The following is an 11129-nucleotide window of genomic DNA, read 5'->3' as shown; positions in this document are numbered from 1 at the left end:
CTTTCTACATTTTCTTTGCTTAGCTCATAATCCACTTTTAAGACTCTATTTTTTAAATATTCATACTATCTTGCTTTAAAAGTGGGATTTTTATTTGATAACCAATTCACCTTCCTCGTAGTTACTTTACTTTAAGCTTATTTATCTAACACACAAAAAAGAAAAGAATTTTCTGCTAATGTTAAAAAATTCAAGATAAAAAAGAGTGCGTGTGTTTTTATTATAGAAAACCAGTTCTTTTCAAGAAAAATTGTTATTTCTTGAAGAAGAAGAAAAATGGACCAACAATAAAAAAAAAGAAATTTTTTGTTGTGATAATATCTCAATTTAATGTGTTGTAAAAAAATGAGGTTTGTAGGGGTGTTCTTTGGCCCCTTAGGCTACCAAGATCCTAACTTACTGAGTTAATGGCCATCCTTTATGCTTTATGTCTCTTTGCCTCATCTCCTTCCATCGCATCTAACGTGACCATAGAGTTTGACTATAAGAATGCACTAGCATGGGTGACAAATGAAATTCAGAGACTTTTGGGCAAATGGCAAATATTGTTGTTGGTCTAATACATGCAAGTGCACATGGTCGTACAAGCAATATAAAGGTAAGTTAAGTATCATTTCCCATAGAGATTTGCACTTATTCTTACTAAGTATTAAATTTATAACAACCTCTGTCTTATCCAAGCACTTGATTGTGAATGATCAATTAAGCTAAAAATGATTATTAACTAAGTAAATAAAGAAGAATAGAATTTCACTAAGACAAATATTAATTCAAAAATTAAGATTATAGTATCTCTCAAAATTTCATCTGAATTTAATCATTCGCTTTAACTTAAACTAATGGGATTCATGGCTAACCTAGAATTCATATTATGTAAAAGTCTTTGTCGAGATCTTACACACATACCTTTTTAAAACTAACTCCATACATTTGTATAAATTAATTAGAAAAAGTTTATTACGTTTGTGTTCTAATTTGAATGCCTAAGGTATTTAGGTATATGTCTATCCTAAATCTGAAACTATCACCTAACTCCGAAGTGAATCGAACATAAGCTATTCAAAATAATAGTTTATTTTAAACTTTCTCCGTCGTGTTACATTTAGAGACCCAATACATTTTAATTGGTGATCATGCAATGAAAAGCAATAAGCACAAAATTAAATAAGCCATGCATCATCCATTAATACTAAGTAAAAAGAAATCATATATTCAAACTACATAATGAAATACTCCATAATCTTAGAAAATAAATTTAGTTCATGATTTTTTTATAGCAAACATAACCATTTCAATAGAAAAGATAATTTCTACAGCAAAAGAACAAGAAAGAAATGAAAACAAAAAGGAATAGCAAAGCCTTTTTCGATTCTCGATCTTCGGTTGCCTTCAATTTCTTCTTGTTTACCTCATTGGAGAGCCTTTTTCTTTTCTATGACAAGCTACCATTTGCTCATTCTCCATCCTCCTTCTTTAGCTACTAAAAATCACATATTAATAGCCTCTAACAAACCCTAAAAACTCAATTCTTAATTGGCGGGAATTACATAATCCATGTCAAAGCGTCGTGGTCTTACTCCATAGGCACTGTAATGCTCTAGCCTTATAAATTGTTTTCAATGTTCTTCAATCGGTGCGACGACCTTCCTCCTTAGCTACTGTAGAGCCGAGCTCTCAGATTTTTGTATGGAGATGCTGCTTTTTCTTTTGACATTGCGGCCTTGAGTACATCTTGGCCACGACATTGCTCCTTGTAGAAACTTGGTACAACACTACTTCAGTAATTATAATACCCCATAGTTTGATAAGGTGGCTAATAAAACTTATTAGATGCCAATTGAGGTTAATTAGAGTGTTTAAAAGTGATGAAATGCGAAAGGAATAGTTTGGAGAAAATATTCTGCACATGAAGAAATAATAATAAAATAATAATATTTTTATTGAGGGAGAATTAGGGAGATAAAAAGTGATTCGGAAGTGAATCGAGGTATAACAAGGTGTTTTGGGTGCCAAGGAGATAAGTGGAAAATTTTAGAATAAAATAATATTAAAATATTAATATTTTATTCAGTGTCGTAATTTTCCATGAAAAGGGAGTATATGGTCAATCTAAGTGGGGGAAAAGACAAACGAGGAAATTTTGGAGAAAATTGTTGTTAATGGGGGTCGCGTGTCTTTATTAAATAAAGGTAGCGCGAGTAGATAAATATTTTAAATATTATGGGGACACCGCGTTGGAGTTAAAACTTTATATTTTGTTTGTACATGTGTAAAAGAAGATAATGGAAAGAAATTAGAATTAAAAGATTGTGGAAGGATACAATTAAAAAGGATGAAAACCTTAGAGGGCAAAATGGTAATTTTGCCATTAAAGTGGCTAAAGCTTCCAAAGGAAGCTTTGACTCTTCATCCTTATCCTTGGCTGATCCTTATCTCTTCAAGATGGCATTTTTTCTTCTCCATCTCCTTCCTCCCACGCCATTTTCATACTTCCACCCCATTTTCACTTGACTCCCATGCAATTGAAGAGAAAAATAGAGAGAATTAGCTAAGGAAAGAGATGAGAGAAAGGTGGAAGGCTTGGGTAGTAAGTGATTCAAGAGTAATTGAAGAAATATCAAGTGGGTCTCAATATTCAAGAAACATAAGGTAAGGGTTTTTGTGTTTTAAGCTCCTGATTGGTTAAATCTTTGGAGGAATAATGTGTGAATCATTTTGTGGCAGCTATGGTGTTCATGGGTGTAAGGTATGAATTTTGTTGGGTGAAATCCAAGCTAAAACCAAGTGGTAAGCTTAATACTACAATTTGAAGCCTATGATTGGTTTAATATTGTGAGAATGATTGTGTGTGATATGTAGTGTTATTGTGATGTCATGGGTATGGTTGGAAGGCAATTTTATTAATTGGAAGTTTGGATATGTGTGGATATGTGTTATTAGGAAAGACTTACAAGGTTATGGGTGTTGGTGCGCATGAAATAATATTGATGTTATGCTTGGTGGTAACATATAAATGAGAATGGTAGTACATGTAGACTTAGAAAACGTTTGATGGAAGTAAATTTATAATTACTGCCATATGCTGAGGTTATTGGTGTGGAAATGATGGTTGAACTTGATAAATGTCTTAGAAAAGATTAATATATGTGCTAGAGTCATAAATGAGTTACCGGTAATTATAATTTAACGAATTATGCAAGCAAAGGATAAAGGCAACTTTGGTAAAAATGTGTCATGATGTAAGTTAGTTGAATAAGGATTCACGATTGAATGAAAACGAGAAGTAGAAATGATGTACACTAAAGTTATTGAATTTGGATTGTTGCTAGGAAGTGCAAAAGTAAAAGCAATGTACTATGGTGGCGTGCCGGAGAAAATAACGAATGACCGGCAAGTAGAAATAGCTAGATACGCCTCAGAACTAATAACGACGTAGTATCTTTCAATCGTAAGGTGAGTGAACTTGCATTAAAATGTTTTGGGATAAATACATATGTGTTTAATTGAATCACCTGAAATGTTTTATCGGACTTTTCTTTAAAACGTGCATGGGAACAAGCCCTTGATGAAATGTTTTTATGTGGTAAAATATGTGATATAATGAAACCATGTGTTTCTATATTATGTAGATATGTATGTTATGCTTTGAGTGATAATGCTGTATAATAGCTATAACCGTGCATGTGCAGTGTGGGAGTGCACGTGACGGTGTCGGTGGTGTGCTGTGTGGGAGTGCACATGCCCGTAAGGATGTGGGCGGGAGTGTGTGTGATGATATTGAAATGTGAGTGTAAGGAGTGCACATGATGATATTGAAATGTGCGTGTAGGGAGTGCACATGATGATATTGAAATGTGCGTGTAGGGAGTGCACATGATGATATTACCTTGTGCATGTAGGGAGTACACATGAGCTAAGTAGGGCGATGGCAGTGTACATGTATATATATATATATATATATGCTATAGACAAGTTATGAAAATAAAAAATATGATTGCACTATATGCTATAGAATGCCTTTCCGCTGTGGTGAGAAACCCTCTGTTTTGCTTGTCTTGATTGGATATTTTCTGTAGTTTTCACTCTTTTCAACTCCATTGTGGATTATAAATCCTTCACCTTAAAGGATTAAATAATCAACGGTTGAATTAAGAGCTTTACAAGAAATTAAACTAAATTGCATTGTTTTCAACATAAGTGCATCATGTTTTCTAAAACTCCCTGTATTGATGCGTGTTCCTTTCCTATGTTCACTCACTGGGTTTATACTCATCTTTTTTTTTTCAACTTCATGTTTTAGTTTTCAAGATTGAAGGTAGTTGGATCCTAGGTCGAGGCGCTCTCTCCTATTCATCTTTCGGTAGGTTCACTATGACTCTCAATGATAGTAACCCCACCAGAGTCACTCCACTGATAGTCAACGTCTTTTGTATGTGTGTATGATTGTTTAAGTGTAATTCGCGAAAGTTATTATAAACACTGTGTGTTTGGTTTGAATAATAGTGCCGCCACACGTCGGCAAGTGATAATTTTATTTTGTGAATACTTTATGCTCGGTTGTCATGATTTAACTCGTGAGAAGGAATTATTTTTGAAAATTATGAATTGAGAACCTCGGAGGTAAATGAGAGACAAGCAGTTTAATGAATAAGTTTTCACGGAAAGGCTTGCTTGGGTCCGATGGGCTATGCCTATTTGGTCCATGCGCTAGTCATAGCTTGAGATTTGGGCTGTGAAAGTAATCCATCTTGCAATGCAATTTTCTCCTACCTTGAGACTGATCTAGGTGAAATGGTAACATGAAATTGTAGGTCTGCCTCGTAGCTTTCCCATGGTTCAAGAATCACGTTGATTGAATCTCTGTAGCTCAAGTTATGTCTGAATTACCACAATATATTAATTAAAAATTTGCTCTTAGTCTCCATTACGTAATTCAACACCATTTAGCTTTATGCACTTTTATGCAATTGATCACCTACCAAAACAAGGACAAAATTAGTGTTGGCGTAAAATAAGACTGTCAACATTAAAATGAACTAACATTATGTAAATTTAACTACATTAACATATCTTAAACTAAATAACAAAATGCATAAAAGACTAACTCAATCTAACTCAAATTCATAAGGATCTAGCTAATTTAAAATCCAAAATGTGATTGAATAACTCTATATCATAGAGTTATCAAATATTCAACAAAATTGACACAATTTGCTTTTCACTAGGTACAATCTAATTTTATCACATTCTACGAGAAGTTAATTCTTTTGCTGACTCTTCAACTACATATGGAGTTGATAAGACTTCTTTATTCTCAACATGGTGGTGATGTTTGATGATGAAGCTTCTACGCTCTTAAGCTCTTTATATTTAGTTCATTAGTTTTTTACCATCTTTTTATCACAATGTCAGATTTTTTCTACTTTGATCCTGTTATTATGATTTGCTCTTTGCCATGTGGATTCTGTGTTTAGGGACATCTCTTTTAATCTTTGTTGTTGAAGGCATGGGTTTTGTTTATTTGCTTGTGGTTCGGTTTATTTTATCTTCATGTTTCAGCTCATTGTTCTGTAAATCTGCCCTAGCCATTTAAATGTCTTAGTTGGGGATTGTCTTGGCTAGGCAACCATTACTTCTTCTCTTTTTGTAATTACCAATTTATTATCAATGAAATCTTTTGATTGGCTGAGCAAAAAAATAAGAGGTACGGTGGATTGGTTCTAGTGCTACAAAGAATGACCATTAAGAAAAGTTTGCTTTATTGGCTCGGGCGCTACAAAGCATGACCATTAAGACAAGTTTGCTTTATCTAATAAAAGAATATTTATGGAAAAGGATTATGTGTATAAAGGCATGTTCAAAATGTTTTTATCAACTATAAGAATAAAGTTAATATTTCTATTTATATGATTGAATGTTTTGATATTAGCATAATTGTTTAATTATGTTTCTTTATAATAGAATGCTTACTATGTCTAAATTAATATAATTTCAACTTTGATTAAAATGTAGAACTTTGCAAGGCTTGCATGCTAACTAAGATCATTAAAAATTTATTTCCCAATGTTGAAAGTTGTTCTAAAATGTTGGAATTGATATATGATAGTGTAGTTGTATGCCTTGCCATTGGCTTTGATAAAAAAAAGCCTTTTATTAAAATTAAATGCTTTAAATAACATTATACCCAACTGATTGGCTTATAGAGCATACAATGTCTCTATCAATATTACATTTACACTAAAGTCAATCATCTATGTATCTAGTACAAAACCGTTCCTTGTGGTGCTCATGTTTCCACTAGGATAAAGCCCTATTAAATGGTTCCACTAGATTATCCTTATGGGCTCACATTCAATCTTTATGTCATCTTTCTTGATTATTTCTTTGATCAAGTGGTAACACCTCAATATATGTTTGAATCTTTGATGAGACCTTAGTTCTTTTGTTTGCACAATGGTTCCATTGTTTTCATGATATAGGGATATCTGCTCAACAATGTTGGGAACCAAACCTAATTTAATGATGAACTTCTTGATCCAAGCTACATCTATTGCCACCTAAGACGTAAAGATGTATTCGGCCTCAGTTGTAGAATTTATAATCATTTCTTGTTTTAAACTCTTTCAATTGACAATCCCACCATTTAGAGTGAACATATAACCATTTTGAAATTTGCTATCATCCTTTTCGAATTGAAATCCTACATCACTAAAACCCCAAACTTGGTGTTGAGGAAAAACATGCAATCATATTACAATATTTAGCAAAAATTTAAAACTTTTGCCTTAAAGAGAATCATACTTTTGTTATTTAGCATAAAAAACCCTAACTGGAGTATAAAAATCATTATACCTAATGTCCTTTGAGTCGAAATGACAAGGATTTAGCATAATTTCAATCCTCTACAACAAGATAAGTTGTAGTCAACCACAAGCTATCCAAGTATCCAGCCTCCAATGGTGATCGACACAGATGGCAATTGTGGATAACTCCAAAAGAGGTTAGGGTTGCTTATACTTGCAAAGCTAGTGCTAGCTAAGGAGAGGTAATTATAACTTTATTTTGGCTAAAAATAATCAAAGCATAACCAAGAACACCAAGGTGCACTAATCGATGGCAAGGGCATTAAGTCTCTTGGTAAGGTGCAATCCATAAAGTTTATTTCTTCTTAAACAATGAACAAGGTTTAACTCAACTATTATTTAATCCTCAATCAATGAATAATTCAACATGAGTTGCACTAAAGAAAAGAAGAAAAATAGTAGCCCAATTGGTCAAGAGAGAGATTGACGACTCATGGTTTAAAAAGCAAGGCTGATTCGCAAGGATAAACTCCTTCTAAATTTTCATTATAAGCCTCTTAGGGTTTCATGGATGATTTCTAATAGTTTATTATTACTGATTTTGCCCTTCAATTTTCCAAATAAGTCTTATATTTATAAGCAATTGAATTAATCCTAATTTTTATAGGACATTGCATAGCCTTTATGCTAATCACTAAATTGCCTAGAACTAATCGAACTATTAAATTAAGTCTTTTGAGTTCTCAACTTCGTTCAACTAAGTCCAACTTAATAAACCCCTTTTCACTTTCTTTATGTGTGTGACTCACTCAGTTCTTAACATATTGGCAATAAATATTAACACTATAAAAATTCGACCTTCACCAACGAAAACAAATCTATTGAAGAAATTTGATTAGTAAATTCTAACCACTTGCAGATGAATTTTGAATGGGACAGCATCTACGTAATTTTTTGATAAAACACTGATAGAACACCGACGTAATAGTTTTTGTTAGTACTCAGCCAGTATTTATTTTGCACACAATAAAAGCAATTGGAATGAAGACTATCGATAAATTTTATTTATCGGTATAAAAGGTACTAATAGATTTACTGATAAAAAATCCTGACTAAAATTCTATCAAAAATGGCTATTCTAAATGTTAGCAATATACTGACAAAATTTTCAAAATGCCGACAGAATATTTGTTAGTTGGAAAGGTAAACTTAAATATTAATCATGCTTGTCAATAGAAGTCTCCATTGCTACTTCCATCGGTAAATGAAAAATAAAACAATCGAGGATAAAAACATAGGAATAGAAATACTAATAGAATTTTCAAAATACCGAAGAAAATTTTTTTGATTGGTCAATGTAAACTTAAACGTCAATCACATTTGCTGATGGAAGCATCTGTTGCTATTTTTGTTGAAAAATGGAAAATAAGGCATTCGTGGTCACAACATTGCAACAAAAATACCGATGGAGTTTCTAAAATGCCAATGAAAATTTTGTCGATTAGTAAAGGCAAACTCAAACGTCAATCACAGTTGCCAATGAAATTATTTGTCGCTATTTCCACCCGTAAATGGAAAATAAAGCATCCGAGGTCAAAAACATAGCAACGGTAATATTGATTGAATTTCAGTCTGTAATACCTATCCAAAATGTCAACAGGTTATCAATGGATTTTTCAAAATACCGACAATAAATTTTTCAGGAAAGTAGTCATATGTTAATTAAACGTCAATCATGCAGGCCGACAAAAAATTTCATTGACAATTTCATCGGTAAATTGAATTATATAACCAGTTCTTGTTGGCTCCATTAGTTTTTGATGATAATAAAACATTCCTATTCATTTGTGTCTAATATCTCTACTTGAGTGTGCAGGACAAAAATTGAATGCAATAACTAATCAATCATTCAAATGCACATATCAAAGAGCATAGGAATAAGGAAGTCACAATCGATCAACAAGACAGAAGCCCCTTAGTCGATTAATGAAGAGTTAGTCAGCTAAGATTTAAATCAAAAGTTGACGGGCTGAAGAGTATTGAGAAACAAAACTAACTTAGTCGACCAAGGAATGAGTTAGTCGACTAAGTGCACACTGCTAGAAACTAGGATTAGAAGATAGAGACAACTTAGTCGACAAAGATATCGGTTAGTCGACCAAGAGCATTCTGCTAAAAATTTTGAATTGTGCACTAGAAGACAGATTAACAGCCAGAATTGCTACCAAACTATTCCCAACGGTCAAAAACTATCTAACTCATATCAGAGTTGATTTTTCAAGTATAAAAGAGGGTTCCAATGGCTAGAAATGTAATGAAGGCTTTCAAGAACACAAAAAAAGAGCTGAAAAACCAAAAAATAGTTACTGTTCATTTACTACACTCAACTCCCATCTTTGTAATTGTGATATGCACTTCATTTGTACCATTTAGATCAACCTTGTGATCATAGGTACACTCCTTTTACTTCTCTCATTGTATTCTTAGAGTGAACGAGTCACTCTAAGAGATTGATTCAATTTAAGATTGCTTGATTGTGTATAGGTTTTAACTTAGCTTTGAAAAGTTAGGTGTTGGGTTTCGGTTGATCCCGATAAAAACCATTGTGAAAGGTTTTGGCTAAGCTTGGTAAAAGCCATTGTAAAAGCTTGGTGAAAGCTTGTGAATTTCACCATTCATAGTGATTGGTTGGGAAAATCCTTGGTTGAACAATCAAGGTAGTGGATGTAGGTCTTGGACCAAACCACTCTAAATTCTTGTGCAATGTCTACTTTGTTTTTATTTTCATTGCTTTTCAAATTAGTTCCTCATCTTGCCAAGAGCTAAAAAGTGCTATTCACCCCCCTCTAGCACATTTATTTGGGACCAATAAGTGGTATCAGAGCTAGTTCCCTATTCTTAAGGTCTAACATCCTTTGGGAGGATCCAAATGGCTCTCCAAAAATCCATAGTTGCTGAGGGATAATCAACAAATAAACCACCTCTGTTTGATTGCTCTAACTATCCTTATTGGAGAACTAGGATGTCAATATATATTAGGGCAATTGATTATGAGATGTGGGATGTCATAACTAATGGACCATTCATTTCCTCAACTCCAAATGTAGTGACAAATGAGATGATCCCTAAGCCAAGGTCTGAATGGACTGAGGCTGAAACTAAAAGAGTCCAGACCAATTTTAAGGCAATCAACACATTGCATTATGCTCTAACTCCCACTGAATTCAATAGAGTTTCAAGTTGTACTACAACAAAACAGGTGTGGGATAAGCTTAGAATTATCCATGAAGGGACTTATCAAGTCAAGGAGTCCAAGATAGCCTTCTTGACCTACAATTATGAAATGTTTAAGATGGAACCTGGTGAAGATATCACCAGCATGTTAGATAGATTCACAAACATCACAAACAAATTAAGTCAACTAGGCAAACCAATACTCAAGCATGAGATTGTTAAAAGACTTTTTAAAAGCGTACCAAAAAATTTGAAGCCTAAAGTGACTACAATTCGAGAAGCAAAAGACCTAAATGTCATAACTTTGGATGAAATTTATGGTTCTCTCCTTACTCATGAGCTAGAACTCAAGGAAGAAGAAGAAAAAGATAGGAGGGAAGTAAAAGAAAAGAAAAAGAGCATTGCACTAAAAGCCAGAATTCTTGAAAAAGAGCTGAAAGAGCTATCTTGTGATGATGATGAAGAGTTGGCACTGGTTGTAAGGAAATTCAAAAAGCTTATGGGCAAAAGAAACCGAAGATTGGGTAGAATAGGGTTTAAAAAAGATCAAAGTTCTTCATGGAGAACTAGAAACAAAAATGACTCCAACAAAAAGGATGAGCTAACCTGCTTCGAATGCAAGAAGCCTGGACATTTCAAGTTTGAACGCCCATTACTAAAAAATGAGACTTTAAAGAAAAATAAGAAATCAAAGAAGGCAATGGTGGCAGCTGCTTGGTCAGAGAGTGACACATCAAGTTCTAAAGGTGAGGAAGAAAAAGCTGAGGAAAGAGTAAACGTGTGTTTGATGGCACGGGATAATGAATCCGAGGTATCCTCATCCTCTTGTGATATTTCTATTGATGATTTACAAAATGAGTATGAGTGCCTTTATGATGAATTTGAAAAACTCTTTTCAAAATACAAGACTTTAAAGAAAAAGACTGCATCTCTTGAAAATGATTTAGAAAATATAAGAGAAGAGTTTAATTCTGTTTTTGAACAAAGAAACTTTCTACAAATTGAATTGGAACATTCAAAAACAGATTTTGAAACTCTAAAATTGGAGTTGGAAAGAAAAACAGAAGCCTTACAAAAGGTAAGTGAAGAAAA

Source organism: Theobroma cacao, chromosome 9 (genome assembly GCF_053813885.1).
Source record: "Theobroma cacao isolate CCN51 chromosome 9, ASM5381388v1, whole genome shotgun sequence".
Classification (NCBI taxonomy): Eukaryota; Viridiplantae; Streptophyta; class Magnoliopsida; order Malvales; family Malvaceae; genus Theobroma; species Theobroma cacao.
Note: the sequence above shows the minus strand (reverse complement) of the source record.